Source organism: Ascaphus truei, chromosome 2 (assembly GCF_040206685.1).
Source record: "Ascaphus truei isolate aAscTru1 chromosome 2, aAscTru1.hap1, whole genome shotgun sequence".
NCBI classification, from domain to species: Eukaryota; Metazoa; Chordata; class Amphibia; order Anura; family Ascaphidae; genus Ascaphus; species Ascaphus truei.
In genome coordinates, this window is record NC_134484.1 from 352,373,431 (window position 1) to 352,396,806 (window position 23,376).

Below are 23,376 nucleotides of genomic sequence, written 5' to 3' on the forward strand. Positions count from 1 at the left end.
TTCCAATGAATGACGGACAGTGTTACTGTATGTTGCAGGGATTATTCACATTGTGGTACTGTAGGTGGTTAACCCACTGATGTGGTCTCATTACGAGTACTCTTGTGAATATGCTTCTGTAAGTTCCACAGTACAGCTCTGTTGTGAGGGGAATAGTGCTGGAGGTTATGTAATGTTGTAATAGAGGGACTTTAGATATCGTTGTATACCAGGTTACCCTAATGCATTCCTGGCTCACTGTCACTGAACAGAATTGAGACATGTTGGTTTTTTTTTCTCATATTTGTCCATTGCACTAAACTATTTTCATATTGGCAGTGTACTGTACCTATCTCTCTGGAAAATCAGTGGCCCAGGTTTGATGGCAGTGGGGGGTACATACTGTAGTGGCAGTGCTTTTTAATGTACAATTCTGGAGTCTATTAAAATTAATTGATTTATTTTGTGAAGCCTTTACACTCCTCTACTTTCTAAGCAAAACTATTGTATAAATCTCCTTTAAAAGACCAGAAATGCTGTTCCCAAATGTTACATTAATTGAGAATTTTGGCGCCGGCTCAATACCACGAGTTTATTTTAAGCCATTTCACCCACGGTGTAAAATGTATTTCTTGATCTTTGCGTGAGGAGAGAAAGTCTCAGTGTGGCAAGTTATTCATCAATGGCCACTGTATGCTTGTTAACTAACGATAAGGTTAAATAAGCAATCCTGCCTACAATGTATAATTATTTTCTAAAAAGAAATATTCCTCCTTGGCGCTGGTCCTGAAAAGTCGTGCACAAATTATAATTGATGAATATGTGAAAAAAATAAAAATAAACACATCAATGTATGAAATCATGATTTGTTTATTCATTTTTTCACATATTCATCGATTATAATTTGGGCACGATTTTGCAGGACCAGCGCCAAGAAGGACTATTTCTTTTCCGAGCATCAAGAAGGATTTATGGATAATCCAAGGGTCATCCAGGCTGCAGGACTCTGGACATTTGAAAGGATTGGTATTCTAAACATTCACAAACACTGATTGTTTTTTTGACCAAGTGGGACTCAGCGGTAACATTGTGTAATTGTTCCCATTATTATTTTCTAATCTTGCCTGAACCTGGTGGTCCCTTGACGTCCGGAGAGACCCCTCGGATCCAGAGTAGGGAGTCTGGGTGTAGACTAGGGGTCCACCGGGAAAATTGGAGAAACAATAGGGCTTCCAGGGTCAGGGCTTGCTTCGGTGACCAATAGAAAGGCCATACAGTCATTGGGGAGATGATGTTACAGCTCTATAGGTGACCCTGGTGGCTGTGTTTGTAGTACAGCTCCATATTTGTCTTATTTTTTGGCAAAAAACCTACAAATACTGTATCTCAGAAACTGGGAGTTTCCCTAATGTCGAGGGACCAGTGATCAGCTCTGAGGACACCACCAGTTCAGATAAGATTAGAAAAAAGAAATTGCTGCTTTAACCTTTTCAGTGCCTTTATGACGTATCTTGTTTGTCACATGCCCGGGCATGCTAGAGACCATCTTGACTTACCATGTACGGCACGAGGGACATGCTTGTTGTCCAGGGGCTGATCAGACAGGACGCTCCAACGGAGTGGACAGGCCAATGGAAACACAAGTAAAGTACCATCCGTTTGTGGTCATGCACATGAGCACAAATACCAGAAGTCCGGGAGCACTGAAAATGCTCTTCCTTGCTGAGCTATAAAGATCAATAGAGAGAGAATTCCCAATGCACATCCAATATGGCAAATTATTTCGTTCATTATTATATGTTTTTCCTATGTTTTGTCTTCGCATAAGTAGGGGTCATTTAGTTCAATCCCTCAGACAAAACATTTCAAGTCTGCAACCACGCCAAGGCAGACACTATCAGCAGGTCCCACACCACCAATTGTATGCAGTGTCTTTTGTATTTCTTCCACTGCATAGAGAAAGGTACTGTAGAAACAACACAATATAGCCCATAGCATGGGATGCGTGACATGTATACAGTGCATAAGGGGTTAAACTTTAGGAGTACTATAGTGTGCTACTGTATAGTGCAGGTAAAACTGGTTAAAACCCAGAAGTGCCCTAATAAATATATAAATATATATATATATATATATAATTTCCCATGCTTATTGCTACAGCAAATATCATCACCTCCATTCTCCTGAGGGAAGAAATCTCTCAACAGACTACTACTATTGGCTATATTATTGTGTTGTTTCTGTTTTTTTCTATGCAGTGGAAGAAATACAAAAGACACTGTATACAATTGCAGACTTCAAATATTTTGGCCGAGGGATTGAACTAAAGGACCCCTACTTATGAGAAGACAAAACATAGAAAAAAATCTATAGTAATTAACTATATAATTTGCCATATTGGATGTGAATTGGGACTTCTTTGTTTACTGCTGTATATTTGAGGTCCCTTTCCCTGTAGCACTCCGATTAACACAATTAAATATATACATTTATAATACTGCGGGTCTGGGTTATGAGCTTGGTAATATTCTGTATAATTGAGCTATAAACATGTCATTACAATGCATGAATAGCTAGCTGCATACTCTAGCTACTTATTAGAGCTCTATAGTGGTAAGGAAAAAGCTCATGTTAATTGATCAGTAACTGGCTTGTGAAGCAAGAAAGTCTCAGGACTTCATAGTTTCGCATTATAGGGCTACTGTGAAGGTTTTTGTGCTCTGGGAAACCTTACAGTTTCTGTAGTCCATAAAAAACACAGTGACTTAAAGATTCTGTTGGTTTTACACAATTTCTCACCTACTCAGCAGTTTGCTCTCAGCGTTAGATACCACATCTGCTTCATGTCATTCAGAATTACAGAGGGAAATAGAAAACATAAGGCAGAAATGTTCTAAAGTGCATTTTTTCATTTTTTGATTTGGCAGCATGCTGTCTAGATAGAGATACTAAAACTGAAAGAACTAGCAGTGAAGATCATGACCCTCCATTTTATTTTATTTTCGGTTTCATTGGCTCTTTGGGCCTGTGATGCATTCATTTTGAGCACTATAAAATAAATATGTTGAGATATATATATATATATATATATATATATATATATCATTATTAAAGGGTATTTGAAAACTTTTGATATCAGTAATTTGATTACTGTTGTTTTGTTTCTGTTTAATACTTACATTTTTGGTGCAGGTAAGAAAAATCGAAATAAGATATTTAATTATTATACAGACAATTATAACCGTGTCTTGGGAAATCATGGCTACCATTATTCGTGTTAACATTCTTCTTGCCTAAAATCATGCTTCTCTAAATTGCTGTGTTGTCAGTCATCCTTCTCTTTAATTTCTATGCAGTAACACAGTAAATATATCTTGGACACTGGCAGGCATCTGATTTTCAATTACAGTGATTCCCAACAGGGGGTTCATGAGTTTGTAAAGGGTCCCCAAAGGGTTTGCCAAATATTTCTATATACAATATATATGTGGCCAGGTCCCCCTTCGTCCCCTTACATCCCGCTGCGGCTTCGACCGGCGGTGGAGGCTGGGGAGAGGCCAGGTGCCACCGGAGTGGGTGGAGCTCCGCGGGGAGCAAGTGCTCAGGGCGCCGCCATCTTGCCCAGATCGCGCATGCGCAGTGGTATGTCGTGCATGCGCAGAATCCCCCGACAAGTGGCGGCCATCACAAAAGCAAGCGCAGTAGGGCTACAGGAACGGTGGCCATTATCTGGTAGGGCTCCGTGGGGACTGCATATCCCAGCAGCCCCAGGGGCTGCTAGTCAGATGGGAAAATACAGCCAATAGGGCTGCAGCATTTCTCCTGCAACAACATTGATACATTTGGAGCGTCTGCACCACGAGCCAGTCGGAGCTGGGACACGGAAGGGTGAGTGTGTATGTGCAGGGTGTCGGTGGCCCCTGCACTAGGCCAGAGACCCCCGACATGCCCCAGCTAGGCCCCATCTCTCCTGTAAGATTGTGGCTGCTACAGGGACCAGCCTCTTAGATAGGGACACTGCCTAATTAGCATCCTTGGTGTCAGGGACCCAGCAGGATGCCGCGCAGCAGTTGTGGCCTGTGGTCTCGGACCAGACCACGACCGCATATAGAGACTATCAAGGTGTGACTCTCCAGATGGATACCACCCCACGTGGAGGCGGACGCCATTGCTGATGGTGACGGTGCTGGATCAGATGGTTCTATCATCAGCTGGTGGTACCGGGTGTTGGAGCACCCGGCAGGTATCACACCATCTACAAGTGCACCAACTATAACACTTATTGTGGGCAGTGCTGTCACACACTTCCGTGTTGGTTGGCTACTATGGACACCAGGTTGGGTAGGTGCCAAGGGCACCTCAGTACATTGGGGACACTCTCACCGGGGTGCGGACTAAGTGGTTGTACAGTGGGATACGGTGTGTGGGTAAGGCCGTGCAAGTGTGTTACCATTTGCATGTCAGTAAACCTGTTATTATATACAATGTGTGTACTTATTGCATTGGGTCCAGTGAAGGGGTTATCCGGCGCTGTCAGGATCCCTCACAGGTGAAGGCGCTGTCACCGGACGATGTAGGTACACCCCAGGCTCCCAGCAGGCCTCCTGTGAGCTGTAGATAACACACCACATACACTCAGTAGCCGCCACATTTCCCATAGGGAGGGGGGGAAACAGCACTACAATTGGAGGCGCTGCTGAGATCTCAGACCTGGGTTGCCCAATCTAAGTTTAAAAGCAGTCAAACCAAATTAGGTACCATGTCTCTAGCGTCCCGCGATAGCATCCACGAGTGGTCTCTACGACGCCACACAACTCCCCGCCATGTAGTCGCCATCAGTCAGGTCCCAGTATCCCTGCCCTTGCCCAGATTGCAAACTGCACTGAGACGGATACCGGGGTTCACAAAAGCCCGTATTGTGGATGCTAAATGGGACACAGATATCCAGTGGAGTAAGCTCCTGGTTGATTGTCGTTGTAATATTCCAGTAGACAATCCCCCACAGTTTCTGCAGCTTCCTGAAGCCCCACCCTGTGGAAGACCACTTATCTACCCTAAACTGAGCACCAGAACAGAGGCCCTTAGTGCTGCCCCAAGTGTGGAGGAGTGTCGGGCGCGTATGCCTGCCCTTTCCACAGGGAGCCATAGCCGGACCCAAGCGGGCAGTCAAAGGTCTGAACAAAGCCACCACAGTGCTCACAGTGCAGGTGGAGCTCAGCTATTCATGAAAGCTCTGCAACAACTGATGGAGAAAATAAGTCAGTTGGCCCCGGTGCCACCCTATCGCAAACTCAAAGCAATCTCGGGAATAACCCCCACCCCCATCGGTGAGGAAGAGTTTGGCACCTGGAAGGAACACACCCTTCATGTGCTCAGCTAATGGTCCTGCTCCGAGGCTGTAAAACGACAGCGAATAGTTGAACGTCTACGGCCCCCAGCCGCTCAACTGGTACAAATGCATTGTGAGACTGAGGGAGAAGCCACTGCCCAAAAGCTAGTTGAACTCTTCACTCAGGCCTGTACTGCCGAGGAGGACGAGGAGGAAATCCTAGCCAAATTCCGTGTTCTTCGCCAGAAAGAGGAGGAAGAACTGTCCACATTAACACACCACTTGCAAATGTCCTTATGGGGATTGCTCTCCAAGAAAATTATCCCCGCCATGGTGGTAAATGAGTACAGATTTAAACAGCTCATGAAGGGATCCCTACCCTCACACCCAGTAGCTCTCGTGATGCGAGGAGCTCCTTGGGCAGCAACGCCCCCTAGCTTCATGGAGTTGATGGACCATATAAGGAAGCAGGAGGTGCAACTACACGTCCACCATCCTAAGAAGTCTAAGGAGCCCCGCAAAGTAGAGACTAAAGGGGCGTCTGTTTCCGAAGACTCCAGGAGAGCAGTCCAGTGCCAAAGAGAAATCTGATGATCCTACTCCCCAGACGCAGCACCGACAGATCTCACTGCCGCCTAGAAGATTAGCTCTCCCATCCAGTGCTGGCCAGGATCGCACTAACTGCTGCTACAACTGCGGTCAAGGCGGACACTTCTCTAAGAAATGTCCGAAGCCCAAGAAGCACAACCCTAGGGTCATGGCCTTCACAGTGCCACCGACAGACACTCCACCTCTCATACCATCGGAGGGCACCCCAATACCTATCAACGATGAAGCACCCCAACCGGAAGCCTGCAGTCAAGTGGGACCGGCCGCGATCATAAGGATTCTGATAGAAGGCATCTATGCATTGGCTTTGCAGGACACCGGGTCCCAAGTGATTATTGTTTACCGCCCCTTCTGTGACCTACATCTTAAACATCTGCCCTTACAGTCGGCAGACAAGATGAAGTTGTGGGGACTCAGTAATGAGGCTTACCCCATCGATGGCGTGATAAAGGCACGTATAGAGATACCACAGGCACGTATAGAGATACCACAGCTGAACACTGGCAAGTCTCACATCATGGATGTGGAGGCTTTGATATGCCCTGAGCCCACCAAACATCCAAGCTCTCCCATCAAATTGGGGTCCAACGCCGATGTTGTGCGAGCGTTGATCTGAGTCTACCTACAGGAGACCGGCGAACAACCCCTGTCGTCTCTACGGATCCATCCAATTCTGAAGGAAGATTGCTGCAAGGTCTCTGCCCAGGAAGGATATGGGGACCTATTCAACCACACCAAGGGGTTGATCGAGATTCCACCAGGGGCAGTGAAAATCGTGTACACAGTGTGCTGCTATCCGGCCGAGACGAGGCCGATCATCTCTTCTCTCTAGAGAGAACACGAGAGGAAGACTCCTACCGCAGCTACAAGCTTGTGCCGGAGATACGAGAATGGAAGTCCTCACTGCCTGGGAAGATCAAGGTGTTTATCCAAAACACCTCTCCTTACACCATGCCCCTTGACCAAGGTCAACAGTTGGGAAGGATATACTCAGTTACCCCCGTCGAGACAATGGCTAAAGTAAACCCCGCCACCGTGCCAGATCAGTTGGTCGGGGACTCGACCTTGTTAGTCGAATGGAAGGAACGGCTAAGCTGCAGGAACATCGGGAAGTATTGTCCACTAGTGAGATGGATGTGGGCTGCAGAACACGATTCGGCTGAACGACACCACGCCCTTCCGGGTGCGTGGTGACGTATTGCTCCCCGAGATGTGGAGGACATGAGGGACGTCCTACAAAAGATGGAGACGGCGGGCATAGTATCGGAATCCCATAGCCCCTACGCGTCCCACTCGTGGTAGTCCGAAAGAAAAATGGGTCGGTCCGCTTATGTATAGACTAACGGACCCTGAACAACCGCACTGTACCCGACCAGTATACTCTTCCGCGGATTGAAGAAATCCTCAACGCGCTGCCGGGAAGCCAGTGGTTCAACGTGCTGGACCTGAGATCTGGGTACTACCAGGTACCTATGAGTGCAGAAGACCAAGAGAAGATGGCATTTTTATGTCCCGTTGGCTTCTATCAATTCACCCACATGCCCCACGTAATTTATCGTGCCCCAGCAACATTTCAGTGTTTGATGGAGAAGAGCAACGGCGACATGAACCCATGGGAATTCATAGTCTACCTGGACGATATCATCGTCTTTGGTAAGACCCTGCAGGAGCACGAGGAACGTCTGCTAAAAGTGCTGGACCAGTTGGGCAAAGAAAAGTTGGCTCTGGACAAATGCCGGTTCTGCCGCACATCAGTGACCTACGTGGGACACATAGTGTCCGCAGATGGATTAGCTACCGACCCCGCCAAAGTCATAGTCGTGGTGAACTGGCTGAGACCAGAAAACGTAATGGAGCAACACTCCTTCTTAGGATTCTGCGGGTACTATCGCCGCTTCATGGAGGGATATTCGAGCAAAGCGAAGGTCCTCAACAACCTTCAAGATATTCCTCATGGATACAGGGCTGAAAGCCACCTCCGCTAGACTAGCTTTCGAAAACAAGTGGACGTCCGTCTGTGGCAAAGCATTCATCGGCCTAAAGAAAAGTAATGGAGGTGCCTGTTCTAGCTTACGCTGATCCCTAGCAACCATACATCCTTCACGTGAATGCGAGCTTCAACGGCCTAGGTGCGGTCTTGCACCAGAAGTACCCGGCTGGCCTCTGGCCAGTAGCATGTCAGTCGTAGCTTGACCCCCAGCGAGCAGAATTATTCCTTCCACAAGCTGGAATTCCTCGCTTGCAAGTGGGCAATTGTGGACAAACCCACAACTATCTGTATGGAGTTACATTCAAAGTGCGAATGGACAACAATCCGTTGACGTACATACAGTACTGACGTCCGCCAAACTGGACGCAACCGGCCACAGATGGCTGGCAGCTCTCTTGAACTACCAGTTTACATTGAAGTGCAAACTGGGGCCCCTGAACATCAAAGCCGATGCTCTGTCCAGAAGACCGGGACTGAGTACCACACCAGACAACAGCATCTGGACCAGGGACCCCAGAAGGGATGTGCTCGACTGCAGCGACAAAGTGGCCTTCTCAGAACTGAGGGTCACAGACTCCCTGGGATGCCAATTCAAGGCTATCCCTGCCGCCTATTGCAACCTAGATGGAATGAATATCACCCCAGACAAGATCATCGCCAGGAAAGATCTGGTGCAGTACCAGATACGGGTTCCAGTGGCTGGAGCTATTCGCCAGGCCTTCCAGAAAAACAAGCACTCATTGATGAAACGTGTTCCCAGCTACATGGTCGCCATACTAATGCGTGAAATGGACAAATTAGACATTGACAAGGGTCTACTCTATCGGGTGGTTCAATACCATAACCACCCGGATAGAAGGCAGCTGGTTCTATCCAGTAACCTACAGCATATGGTCCTCCGATCGCTACACGATGATCATGGGCATCTTAAAGTGGACAAGCCCTTCGGCTTAATACGAGACCGGTTCTTCTGGCCTCGGATGAGAGAGTCGCTAGAACACCATTGCCAGTGATGCTCACGGTGCATCCAACGAAAGACACTCCCTACCAGAGCCCCTCCAATGGCTCATCTGAAGAGCTTGGATCCCCTGGATCTCGTATGCATGGACTTCCTATGTATCGAACCAGATGCCCGAGGCATCGGCAATGTACTAGTGATCACGGACAATTACACCCGCTATGCCCATGCCTTCCCCATCAAAGACCTGAAGGCTATCACGGTGGTCAAGATATTGGCCAGTGAGCGAGAATTCAGAGACAGTAACTGAAACAACATAGGATCCGATGGAAGGACCCTCTCATACTGCACCTGGAGATCAAGGGGCACCTCCCGAAGGAGCAACGGGTAATGGGCCCAGGCCGCATGCACCTACTCCGTGGCTCCAATGAGCCCTCCTCTGGACCCCAGAAGTCCTTGTTTTATACCCACAATAGACATTTCAGAGACTGTAGTACCTCCAATGAGAGAGCCAGAGCCTCAAGCTCATGGTTATTACTCCCCAGAGGGAGTTGCAGAAGAAGAGCTTTGCAGAAGCCAAAGAATGAGACGCCCTCCCACTAGGGCGGCCTATGATTCATTTGGGTCACCCCACTATGAGTCTACGCAGTGGTCTCGGAGCAAAATACAATCTGTAATTGTGATGCTCACTGAATTATGCAACATTGTGTAAAGTCATGACAATGAGTTAAGTTGTATATACCTTAATGCATTTTTATTATATAACTTTGTTGTGATTATTGACGTTCCCAAGCAGGGTCGTTGGTTCTTTCACCAGGGGGAGAATGTGGCCAGGTCCCCCCTGGGTCCCCCTTAGTCCTTTTACCTCCCGCTGTGGCTGCGACCGGCGGCGGAGGCTGGGGATAGTGTGGGGAGAGGCTGAGTGCTGCCGGAAAGGCGAGCGCCTCGCCGGAGCTCCGCGGGGAGCAAGTGCTCAGGGTGCCCCCATCTTGCCCAGGTCACGCATGCGCAGTGGTATGTCGTGCATGCGCAGAATGCCCCGACATGCGGCGGCCATCACAGAAGCGCGCGCATGCGCAGTAAGGCTACAGGAGCGGCGGCCATTATCTGGTAGGGCTCCACGGAGACCGTATCCCAGCAGCCCCAGGGGCTGCTAGTCAGATGGGAAAATACAGCCAATAGGGCTGCAGCATTTCTCCTGCAACAACATTGATACATTTGGCGTGTCTGCACCACGAGCCAGTCGGAGCTGGGACATGGAAGGGTGAGGGGCAGGGTGTCTGTGGCCCCTGCACTAGGCCAGAGACCCCCGATATGCCCCAGGTAGGCCCCGACTCCCTTGTAAGATTGTGGCTGCTACAGGGACCGGCCTCTTAGATAGGGACACTGCCCAATTAGCATCCTTAGTGTCAGGGACACAGCAGGATGCCGCGTAGCAGTTGTGGCCTGTGATCTGGGACCAGACCACCACCGCATATAGATACTATCAAGGTGTGACCCTCCAGCTGGATACCACCCCACATGGAGGCGGACGCCATCACTGACGGCGACCGCGCTTGATCAGATGGTTCTATCATCAGCTGGTGGTACCGGGTGTTGGAGCACCCGGCAGGTATCACACCATCTACAAGTGCACCAACTATAACACTTATTGTGGGCAGCGCTGTCACACACTTCTGGGTGGGTTGGCTACTATGGACACCAGGTTGGGTAGGTGCCCAGGGCACCTCAGTACATTGGGGACACTCTCATTGGGTTGTGGACTAAGTGGTTGGACAATGGGATACGGTGTGTGGGTAAGGCCGTGCAAGGCCTGAGTTATATGTATTAGTGTGTTACCATTTGCATGTCAGTAAACCTGTATTATATACGCTGTGTGTACTTATTGCATTGGGTCCTGTGAAGGGGTTATCCGGGCGCAGTCAGGAAACCTCACAGGTGGTGGCGCTGTTACTGGACGATCCAGGTACACCCCAGGCTCCCAACAGCGGAGGTTCATGCCTCCTGTGAGCTGTAGGTAACACACCACATACACTCAGTAGCCACCACATTTCCCATAGGGTGGGGGAACAGTACTACACATACAGACGAGACACCAAGTATTCTAAAGCTTGCCTTAAACTAGCCCGGTTACATTTTGGGTACATGCTGGGTGTAAACTGGCTAGTTTAAGGCAAGTTTAAGGCATTTCTGCAGAGACTAATGGTCCATCGGATTAACACAGCAGGTGTCCCTGGCAGTCCCATTAAGTTTGAATGGGACTGCCAGGGACCCCCGCTGTTAATCTCATGGGCCAATAATCAATGCAGAAATGCTGGGTCTAGTTTAAGGCACGTTTAAGGCATGTATCCAGCATGTACCTGGGTCTTTTTGGCGATAGCCACTGGTTTGTGTTAGACTAACCATGGTCACTACAGTACATACATACATACATACAGTGAGGAATCGGGGAACGCGTCCCTTGCGGCGTGTTCCCTCCTCTCTTACTTGCAGTACTGCAGCTGCCTCCGCTCTTCCCCCCACTGGTGCGCGCAACCCCGCTCTGATTACAGAGCCCGCACGCACCCGATCATCTTCCAGAGCGTCACGGAGCATAGCTCCGCCCCCTCGGTCGCACCGCGCCTCCTCCGTGCGCAGCGCGCATGCGTGACATCGTGCAACGATCCCCAGCTGCGTGTCAAGCTACTAACGAGACCCTTGTCTGCCTGCACCTATCCCAGCTTCCTCTGAGGTTGCGCCTCTGCTCCGCCTCCCAAGTCATTGGTCACTTCCTGTATAAAGACCCAGTCAGTGCTCAGTCTCATTGCTGAGCATAACTTTGTGTAGCCTTTGCGTGTGCCTGGCTTTGCATTTGAATTCTCTCTGGCTTTTGGATAACGACTACGAGTACCTCTCCAACCCCAGACCACAGGCTTACGGACTCCAACTACGTGTACCTCTCCAACCCACGGACCCCGGCAAGTATTGGATTAACCCTTTCTACATACCCAGACCCAGCAATGCTGCAAACCACCTTCTGCGCTCGCCCCACTACTGTGGGTGTGTGGCTTAGTCCTTCCCACCTCAGTGCCGGGGTCAGGTCTTGTTTGTGGGCTCGCGCAAGCGTTACACATACATAGGATCCCAGGGAATATAGTGGGTTCCTGAGCCTGTTGGGGGACGGCACACTTTGTAAGGGCCCAAACGGCAGTTTAGCATGGATATTATAGCTGTCAATTAAAGCAGGAGCCTCCAAAGTCACTCCCCATGACGCTTTGCTTTCTCAGTGACAAAGTGAGACGTGACTTTGGAAGATCCCGCAGTAATTGAAGCTGTACCACCCATGCAGTTCGCACATACTGAGGTACAGTTTGAGGTCTTATTAGGTATGTGCTCCCCCCACAAGATGAGAACACTATACTGCCTGGGATTGGTTAAACAGTTTTGTTAGCAATGATCCTCGCAGAATAAGTATTTTATTGTACCCAGTGCACAATGTAAAAAAAAAGTTGTGAACCAGTGGTCTATTGTATGATTTGTACAAATTGTCATTTTGCTGTTTGTAATTTTTTGGAGTCTTAATTAAAAATATTACTTAAAAATGATTAAACAAACATTAAATCATTAAATGCTAGTGCCAGCATTATTGAAAATAAGATTGTTCACACTATTCCAGAAAAGAAATATAATCTGCTGGCCGGGAAAGGTATCATAATGTCGGATTTTAGCCATTACTTTCCATACAGTACAATAAGCTGACAATGCACTTAGCAGTGAGATGGCAGACAGTAATATAAGTAACAAATCTACATAAGTACCAGCACTCACTGTCTAATAGCTAAATGATGAAAACAGTTGTAATGCAGAATAAACATTTAATAATAAAACAAACCAGAAATAAATCAAATGTGTTTGCAGAAACCAGTATCACAAATGGGCATGTCACAAAGTGAGGGGTGGGGGGGGGGGGGGAGGGGAAAGGAAAAGGGAAAAAAAACATGAAACACAAGGAATATACACAAAAAATGGAGAACGGCAAGTATGCCCCCCTAGCATACTTGCCGTTCTCCATTTTTTGTGTATATTCCTTGTGTTTCATGTTTTTTTCCCCCTTTTCCTTTCCCCCCCCCCCCCACCCCTCACTTTGTGACATGTCCATTTGTGATACTGGTTTCTGCAAACACATTTGATTTATTTCTGGTTTGTTTTATTATTAAATGTTTATTCTGCATTACAACTGTTTTTATCATTTAGCTATTAGACAGTGAGTGCTGGTACTTACGTAGATTTGTTAGTATTATACAGGGGAATAAGGGTCCCCTTTGGTTCCGTGCACCCTGCAATTGCATTAATTTAACATCATCAGAGTGCTGTCTATCGTCCCCCTTTTACCCACAGTAATATAAGTGTTTTTGCTGATCTGTCAGTCCTTTGGATTAGACATCACTGCTTCAGCACGGCCTTGCGTCGTTTCTTCCTAGGGGAATTCAGCCCCACCTTGAGCCCAGAGACCTCCTCTGTACCAGCTTCCGCAGCTGGGGAGCACTTCTATCTCCCCCTTCTCTGGGGAAAACAGTTTCTCAAAATAGCAGCTTTCTGTGTCTTTTAAAACACTTCCTCATCCAGACAGGCTGATTAACTCCATTAGTTAACAGCAGCTGCTGGCTTCTCTTTGAGGAATTAATTCTCTGTGGACTGGAAAGCACACTTACTTCACTGTCCCAGCCTACTGAGTTAGTGACTCTGTCACGGGGTAGGTGGAGCAGTGAGATGGCAGTAAGTAATATGTGGTGGTGGGTGGAGCAGTGAGATGGCAGACAGTAATACACTGGCGACACACTTTATTGCAGTGTGGCCAGTACCGCAAGCCGGGAGATTTCCCGGCTTGCAAGTGGCAGCCCCTCGGCGTGCCGCGCGTCTCCGATGCGCGGTCACGCGTCATCGGGTGCCTGCGCCCCCTGCACGCACGTCCAGGGCTCCCCGAGGGAGCCCTGGTGTCCCGCGATGTGGGGGACGGCGGCAGGGGGTTCCGGGGGACCCGGCGGACCCGGAGAGGAGAGGGGGAAGCCGCGATCGGCGGGCCTCTCCTCCGCTGCTTCGGCGCGCGCCCGGCACCCTCCGGCGCGCGCCAGGTAACTGCTGCGGCCGAGAACAGGCAAATGCTCGAATAAACTCGGCCGCAGCAGTATGTGGTGGTGGGTAGAGCAGTGAGATGGCAGACAGTAATATGTGGTTGTAGGTGGAGCAGTGAGATGGCAGACAGTAATATGTGGTGGTAGGTGGAGCAGTGAGATGGCAGTAAGTAATATGTGGTTGTAGGTGGAGCAGTGAGATGGCAGACAGTAATATGTGGTGGTAGGTGGAGCAGTGAGATGGCAGACAGTAATATGTGGTTGTAGGTGGAGCAGTGAGATGGCAGTAAGTAATATGTGGTGGTAGGTGGAGCAGTGAGATGGCAGTAAGTAATATGTGGTTGTAGGTGGAGCAGTGAGATGGCAGTAAGTAATATGTGGTGGCAGGTGGAGCAGTGAGATGGCAGACAGTAATATGTGGTGGCTGGTGGAGCAGTGAGATGGCAGACAGTAATATGTGGTGGTAGGTGGAGCAGTGAGATGGCAGACAGTAATATGTGGTGGTAGGTGGAGCAGTGAGATGGCAGACAGTAATATGTGGTGGTAGGTGGAGCAGTGAGATGGCAGACAGTAATATGTGGTGGTAGGTGGAGCAGTGAGATGGCAGACAGTAATATGTGGTGGTAGATGGAGCAGTGAGGTGGCAGCAAGTAATATGTGTGGTGTGGCAGGACGACCTCGCGGCAGGGTCAGTAAGACGCAAGACGCTGTGTAAAGCTTTAACTGTAGTGGTTTATTAGCCACAAACAAATAAACATAATGGGTACCATCCCTTTAAATCATAATGAAACATAGGAAATAAACATCTCTTCCCTTTAGGGAAAGCTAACTACACCATAGCTTTCGCCTTCACTAACTGCATGGCCAGCTAAGCAGGTTCCAAAGCCAAAACATGCCCTGGCATATGGAACCAGGTAACACAGTCTCTGCATACAACAATGAATGCTTATCTGTCAGTCCTTTGGAGTAGACATCACTGCTTCAGCACGGCCTGCGTCGTTTCTTCCTAGGGGAATTCAGCCCCACCTTGAGCCCACAGACCTCCTCTGTACCAGCTTCCACAGTTGGGGAGCACTTCTATCTCCCCCTTATTGGGGAGAACAGTCTCTCAAAATAGCAGCTTCCTGTGTCTTTTAAAACACTTCCTCATTCAGACAGGCTGATTAACTCCATTAGTTAGCAGCTGCTGCTGGCTTCTCTTTGAGGAATTAATGCTCTGTGGACTGGAAAGCACACTTACTTCACTGTCCCAGCCTACTGAGCCAGTGACTCTGTCACGGGGTAGGTGGAGCAGTGAGATGGCAGACAGTAATATGTGGTGGTTTGTGGAGCAGTGAGATTACAGACAGTAATATGTGGTGGTAGATGGAGCAGTAAAATGGCAGACTGTAATATGTGGTGGTAGGTGGGCAGTAAGATGGCAGACAGTAATATGTGGTGTTAGGTGGAGCAGTGAGATGGCAGTAAGTAATATGTGGTGGTAGGTGGAGGAGTGAGATGGCAGACAGTAATATGTGGTGGTAGGTAGAGCAGTGAGATGGCAGACAGTAATATGTGGTGGTAGATGGAGCAGTGGCAGTAGAGTGAGCTGGCAAGCTGTTCATTGGCTATCACTCTAGTATTATACTGCAGCGAGTTGTATTTAAAATGCTCCACCTTAAATGTTACAGATGTTTTAGACTTTCTCATTCAGCCTACTGAAACACCAGTTCCCTAATCCCAACATTCACCTTTGGTCCATTAACCCTCTCATTGCTGCAAACTCTTTTGGCACTGACAGAGTTAAATTAATCTTTCCAAGTTTTCTCTGGACCTTCATATATTCAGTGTCCGTTTTCTTCTAAGAAAAACTGGAAACATGAGCCTTGGCAATACTTCTACTGCTAGTCCGGCTTAGGAGAGCTGGGTAAAGTACTGTAAGACTTGTGCGGTTTGCATTATTGTCAGTGCCCCCGCAACAACTCATAATAATTTTTGAAGCCAGTCCTGGATATGTGGAAAATGAAGCAAAAGTAGCCAAATAAACAAAGCTGCCTCATCAAAATAGTTTACAATGTTTCCATCATTAAATTTAAAATGTCCACTTTTAGAAATTCCCAGTGGACAATTTTTGCTTTTGTGGTTTCAACAGATGATCCATGAAGCATGTTTAAAGTATTTCTTAGTAATTACCAGTTGCTCCCTCTAAGTAGAGCATAGAAAGATGCCTACGTTTTGGCTGCAGTATTTGTGGGTCCTTTCTGAAATTGTGAAGATGCAGAAGTTCACCGTGTCTTTGACTCAGCAAGTAGTTTGTTGACTGTATTAGCATGAACATTTACATGAAAAAGAATACAATTTTTGCTCAAAGCGTCAAGAAATATATATATTTTTAAGAATAGATTAATAGTAGTATTCCATGGGTGACCAATAAACATTAATGTACTGAAAGCCTATAATGGAGAATACTGTAGTTACAAATTCTACATCTGTGAGATCCGCTTAATATTGTATACTGTGAAACACAAAAACACATATTGGGGGAATATCTGTAGCTTTGCATTAGTTCAAACTCTTAAAAATCTGTGAAAGTACGTTACAAGAGCCATCCAAAATGCAATATAATATAACATGTTTGGGATGTTTTCATGTTCATCTCAGGAGGCAGCCATTGATTTTGATTTGTGATGTCATTTTTGGCCCTAAAGGATTAGGCAGTCTGGTATGCATATAAATGAATTGCTTTGGCTTCTGTTTCACCCTGAAGCAGCACAAACATGTTCATTATTCCTCTTGTTCGTCCAGAGAAAACCCAGACAGGATTGTGCTCTTCCTGATGAAGTAGAAGCCACAGTTATGCACTTCGGCCTATGTGACTCGTGCATTGTCATAAATGACGCATTTAACTTGGTTGACTCCCGAGAGGAAAATAAGGATATTGCAGTCATTTTAGGTTTCTTTTATTTATATTTCTGCCTTGTACCAGATTTCCAGAATATTTTAGGTGGAAGGTCAGCCCTTGTCTTGGGTCTCCTGCCTTCCTTTCATGCCACCTCCGCCATAGGTGCCAGCTAAATGGGGTTCATTTGATGTCACAAGACAGCCAATTGATGCCATATGGCCACTTGATGTCAAAGGCACAACTCCTAGTACTTGTTCACCACTGTTCTATGGTGAGAGGGATTAGGGAACACTGCAAATTTGTATTCCTTTACAGCTGAGGCAATTTATACTTGGTGCCCGAGGCCTACATTAAAGCAGTAAGAAATAGTGTCAGCAAATAATATACATTAGGCATATTCATGGGTGAGTCGCATTCCCACACATGAATACAGTGCTTACGAGGGTGTAGAAATTAGATTTCAGGCATGAAAAAAGAGAGTGCATACTGACTCAAGGGATAATGTTTCCCATTCCTAACAACTGTACACCTTGCTAATGCATTATGCATAGATGTGCACATTAAAAATGTATTGCCGTTTCTATTTTTTTTTCTGATGTGTTTTGCACTTAATGTGAAATAGTGTGTTTCTTTTTAACTTGGCAATGCTCCAGTATCCCAGTCACTGAGTGTACAATGCAGTGTACATTGAATGCATTTTTAGGAAGAGCAGTAAAGGACAACATTGATCCGTGAAGGTGTAATATGTGATACTTTTATTTGAATGCATCTTCCATGCATATTACAATATTTACTTCCCTAGTTTTAATCTTTCATCCATCTTATTTGTATTTTTTGCAATGCATGAAAGACCCAGACTGGCATCAGAAGGGTTGTACAAGTTCTCTATATACATTGCTTTGCACAGCAGACTTTTAAACAATGGAAATCCTTAATTTGCCATCGATCAAGCGGTACATAAACAGTACCCCCCTGGCAAAGGAAGATTAGCATAAAAGTAGCAAATTAACAACTCACTACATAACCTCCTTCTAACTGTCTATGTTTTATGTGTGAGCTTAACAAGGCATATATTTAAATACGAAGAGGTGGGTTTGCAATAAATAGTGTAGCTCTTAAATAACCTCATGTTTTATAACCAGTCATATTTACCACTCCACATGAACATCCCTTGTGGCTATAAACTTTGAAAGTAAAACATCCCATCTGTCCAAATGCTGAATAGATGGTATTGTATGCAGCCAAACTTGGTCAATCTGAATTTACAAAAAAAAATGCTTTGACTCATGTGGTTCTTCTGGGAAAAGAGGTCGGAAGTCTGTAAAAATATGCGTGCTAGCAAGACTGAGATCCTGGGAAAATATGCAGTTTTTAACTGTGCAGAATGCAAGTTGGCTTTATCAGTCATAATATGACACATGAAAAAATTTACTGAAAGCGAGATTGTGAAAATAAGGTCCTTTAAAAAAATAAAAATTGCTTTGAAGCCCTTGCACAAGTAGATTAAATCTTCATTCAAATAAATGGAGTCTGAAGCTCTCACTAGCGGGGACCTCATTGCTTTTCGTAACTTTGTGCTTGTTTGCCTTTAGTATGTAACTCTGTTTATGTATTTTACATCTCTCTGTACCCCCGTTGTAGAATATGTGGGTGCTTTACAAATAAATGATGATATCTCGGTTAGAGTGATTTATTTATCTGCATATTATAACTATAAGCAAGAGTCACTTAGACGCCTTTTTAGTCTTTGTTCTTTTGGATTTCATTTGGCTGAATCTACAGTTTGAACCTGCCATTCTTCCTTCACATGTACAAACACTCCCCATTTAAGAGATGTTGGTGCACTGCACACTTAAACATTGATATACAAACTATGCCATGTGTACAGTGTCTGAGATCCCTTGTCTAAGGTTCTTTTCGTTATCTTGATCCAGTCATCTGATTTGGGCTATATCAATTCTAACAAGGCTACATTAATTAGGATGTCGTGACTACAACATCAGTGAAGAGGAAATTTGATACCATGTGCTTTGAGTAAAGCTGCATGCAGTTATAGGAAAGTTAAGCTGTGATTGTATAACAAGGCATTTGCCTGCAGACTTGAACATAACTATTAATAAAGAGGATTGGGAAGAAATATGGGAGGCAGCCTCAGGAACTTCTATATGTACCACAACGAAGGAGAATATCTATAAAATACTGTTCTACTGGTATCTTACCCCAGTGAGATTAAGACAAATCTACCCTCTGGCATCCGATCTTTGTTGGAGAGGCTGTGGACAAAAAGGGGACATGGCCCATATTTGGTGGTCATGTCCAGAAATTACAAAATTCTGGACTATGGTTCAAAAATTAAATAAAGAGGTCACTGATCTCGAAATACCTATTGATCTATTGACCTACCTGCTGGCCAGGCCTGTGGAAAACATTGACCGACCAGTTAGGGAATTAATCTCCTTCATTCTCACAGCGGCGAGATGTGAAGTTGCGGCCTCCTGGAAGAAACTAGCCACCCCCTAAAAAGGAATGATTAAGAAGAGGGTTAACGAGGTGATGCTTATAGAAAAGTTAACTGCTTTCCTTAGGCAGAATACAAAATCTTTCTACACAATCTGGGAACCCTGGTTACTCTTATAAGATGAATCCAGTTACTCATACAAAGGATATGAGTGATGCCCCCCCCTCCCCCCAGAAAAGGTAGATCAAGATACCTCGCCCTCTATCCCAAATTATTAGAGGTTGGCACTCGGCGGCCGGAGAGGATCCTCTTTCTGCCCCCCCCCCCTCCCCGCACACCCCATCTTCCCCCCCCCCTCTTTTTCCTCCCTTCTCCCGTCTGTCTAAGGCGCCCCTTTGCCAGGGAGGCCCTTCTTCTTGGCTAATACTCAGTCAATCTTTCCCCCCCCAAAAAATGAAAAGTTTTCGTATTAAAATAAAAAAAATTGGGAAAAAAACAAGGCATTTGCTTTATGAGAGCAAAGTGACACAGGGATATCGTCTCTGCCAAAAAGGTTGCAGGGATTTTATATTTTGATGACTTTAAAAAGAAATAACCTGCTTTATTTCACTCCAAGAGTTTCCCTTTATTCCCGATGTATCCCATAGTTAGTGAGGGCAGTCCAATAGGGGGGGTCAAAAAGGTGTTTTTAAACAATTTCTTATTGTAATTGGATTTCTTGGTAATTGGGTTCCATGGAAAGGTTCAATCACCCTTGTAGCAGCTGTCATATTTATGTGTGTCTTGTGAAAAATGAGTATGTGTTTGTGCATTTTCCTTGAAACACTGGGTTCAAGCACATTAGCTACTTTATGTAATTGCACAGTAATTGTGATACCATCATTAGTCAAACAAAGAACAGAACAGAACAGAATGAACAATTTACCTGTGACATTGAAGACTGTACAGTCTGGTAACCCACAAATAACATTCTTGCCCCATATTTTGAAAGAAAGTGCCAGTCAGCTACATTTCCCCAATAAACATACCAGTGTCAAGAGTAGGGACGGGCGAACCAGTCCAGATCTGTCCCCCGGAATTCCGCAGATTGTATTAACCAAATCCGTCCCCACCACCAAAATCCTTCTGCAGCACAAAAATATCTGAGCGGATTAATACAAATCCGCCATTGGATACAATCCAGATGGATTTTTAAAAATCCGCACTCAAATTCCATATTGAATTTCCAAGTCTGCACTCTAATTGTTAAACATGTGCACTCTCTCTTTTTCTCTCTATCTCCCTTGGATTTCATTTCAGTGCGGATTTATAACCATCCTACCGCAGATTATTAATCCGCCATGTGGATTGTCAGTGATAGAAAAAAAAAAAAATCCAAACAAAGTGGATCACCTTTTTTGAGACTGATCCGCAGACCAAAGGAACCGGCAGATCCGAAGCAGATCCAAATCCGCAAAATAATAAATACACTCGTCTCTAGTCACTAGTTCACTTTCGTCATAGGAGGCACTTCCCCTTTAAAGGTGGGTTGGGTTAATAAATGCATATCTATTTGAATAGATCTGTATTTACCTAAGTCCCATAATGAAAAGCACAGGAGCTGAGTTGTTGACGGCATTAGTGCGGTTGGAGTGGATGAAGGAAAATACAGTATGTTCCTTCTATCAGTGTGTCTAGTACAGTACATGCATCTTGTGACTTGTACAGATTGTTTCATTGTCTGGACAGAAAGCTACATAATACAGTACCATTATGTAATTGGCCACAGATGATACTGTTGTGCAGTACTGTAAATACACAGATATGTGGCAGATATTACAAAAAGTCTTATTCTTAAGTGGAAGTTAAACTTTCATTTAAGGGGTTTCTGGACATATGCAATCGTTCCAAAATATCTATTTGACATTCCGGAAAACGGAACATGTTGGGGCCTATGCAGTATGCTCCGATAAGCCACTTATCGTGGCCTTATCGCCAAACAAGCCTACAGCGATTCAGTAAGACCCCGATAAGTTGCAGATAAAAGGCCTTTTCAGCAATTTTTTCCCCTAAGAAAATAAAATAGCCAAACGAGCGGCGATAAGCCACATATCAGCAGGTTTTCAAACATGTGCAATTCTAGTAGCCCAGATTAGCTAATCGCGGCTCTACAGTAGAATAGAGATTTCCTCTCAAAATCGTCCCGCCAGGAAAAGTTGGCAGGAAGGTGGTGGATAAGCGGCGAGAGGGAACTTAAAAAAATAGATGCATTTTTTCCTGCATCGGATTGATGCCGGGAGTACCCAGAGCTGATACCCATTAATATCAGCACCGGAGACCCACGGCATGAATTACATGCAATAAAAATGCATTTACAGTCAATTTCATTACATTAGCAGCTAACCGCTAAGGCAATGAAGGCGTTAACCTCTCCCGCTACCACCAAGGGCCAAATACCCCCTTCACCCACCCTTGCTACCCACAATAAGAAGGGATAGATCGGCAGCTTAGATAATTACACTGCCGTAAAGGTAAGGAACTGCTGCATTTATCTAAAGAAAAACTGGGAAGAGGAAATTCTGCTTTAACATTGTCTATCCACTAATAGCCATTCAGGGTAACGCAGGAGAGTTAATGTTGGGATATAATATTAGGTCACACCCCCATCCAGACTATGATATATAGGTCCCTGACATACAGTATAGGTTACCTTTTAGGTAAGATGCTTAACGGCAGGTTATTTGAAGTTAACACAATGTGCTAACTTGCTTAACGCAAGAGAGCACTAATTTAACTTGACGTTAAGCCTACGCTAAAGATATACACAACAGCCGTTGTTTTTGCATAGAATTACCTTTGTGGATATGCATTAAAATAATGGCTGTTTCTAATTAATGTAACCTGACGTTATTTGTCCTGATTGAACAGAGCTTCAAGCATCTGGGCCACTGAAACGGCGAGCAAGGAGACTGGACAGCAACTTTCCCCCCATGAATGTGTATGTGTACAGTATGTGTATGTAAACAGGACGGCAACATGCTAAGGTTGTAAATCTATGCTTGATGTTTATTTACTGAACACTTGATCCTATATGAAACATGCACCACACATCTGCCACTCGTGAATTTATTACAATTTTCCTTTAGACATCCCATGGCGGATTGAAAGTTAAGGGAACGATTATTTCCATTTATTCCTATACCCAAATATGTATAAAATACAAGCAGATATCTCTGAAGTGTTGGAGCAAAGAATAAAAAAAGAAAAGGATGAGTCACTAACAATAAAAGTGTTTTTGCAGACCTTGAATTCCCAGTTAAATGACCCATGCACTATAACCACTGGTTTACTCTTGTTAAAGGGCTATATGTAATGAGCAGTGCTAAGACATAAAGCACTTTAATGTTTGGTATATTTGAGTAAATCTTGGCCCAGAATAAGATGCCTAGTTATTTAAGAGGGAAAATACTAAGAGACTGAGATCCAACATGAACTGCTACTTGAAAATAATATGGGCACCCTTCAAATTAAATAAACTGAAAGGGATTCTGCATTTTTTGTCTAATTCTTCACGCTTTTTCCACCATGCCTCTTCCGGAGAGAAAAACAAACTGGTGTCAGTGTAAAAAGACGGGGTATCATTCTACTGCTTCAATGTTGGAAATAGTTTTTAAGTTACAATCAGTAAGAATACATGTATTTTTGTAACAAGCAGTTTATACTTTGTACAATGATTATTTCCTTCCTGTTCACCCCTTTTCAGTGCGGAGGGTGCAGCAGCTCATTTGCAAATCAATGCATTGTTGGTCCCCCAGCCTAAGGCAACGGCCCCAGAGTACACTTCTGCACGTACGCCTGGCGTGGTGTGAAAGTCGCGACCTGCGGTTTTTGGTTAAGCTTTCAGTGAGGAGCAGGAGATCCGACGGGGGGGGGGGGGGTTGGGAGGGGCATGGCCATGACGTCACGCCGCTGGTTCGACCTGATTGGCTGAACCGCCGCCGTGATGCGCTCCGTTGCCACAAGAAAACACAAAAATCTTGTCGGCAGAAAATCTGGTCGCGCATCTCAATCGCTGCATGCTC

General features: G+C 45.6%; 1 protein-coding gene and 1 long non-coding RNA gene across 2 annotated transcripts in view; both read left to right on the top strand.

Annotated features, from left to right (window-relative positions):
• Positions 1-23,376, top strand: part of CHN2 (chimerin 2) — a 356,799-nt gene that overhangs the window by 278,989 nt on the left and 54,434 nt on the right.
• On the top strand, positions 13,122-15,308 carry LOC142487466 (uncharacterized). Its single transcript, XR_012799236.1, has 3 exons — positions 13,122-13,641; positions 14,084-14,616; positions 15,275-15,308. It is a non-coding gene; the product is annotated as an uncharacterized LOC142487466 (long non-coding RNA).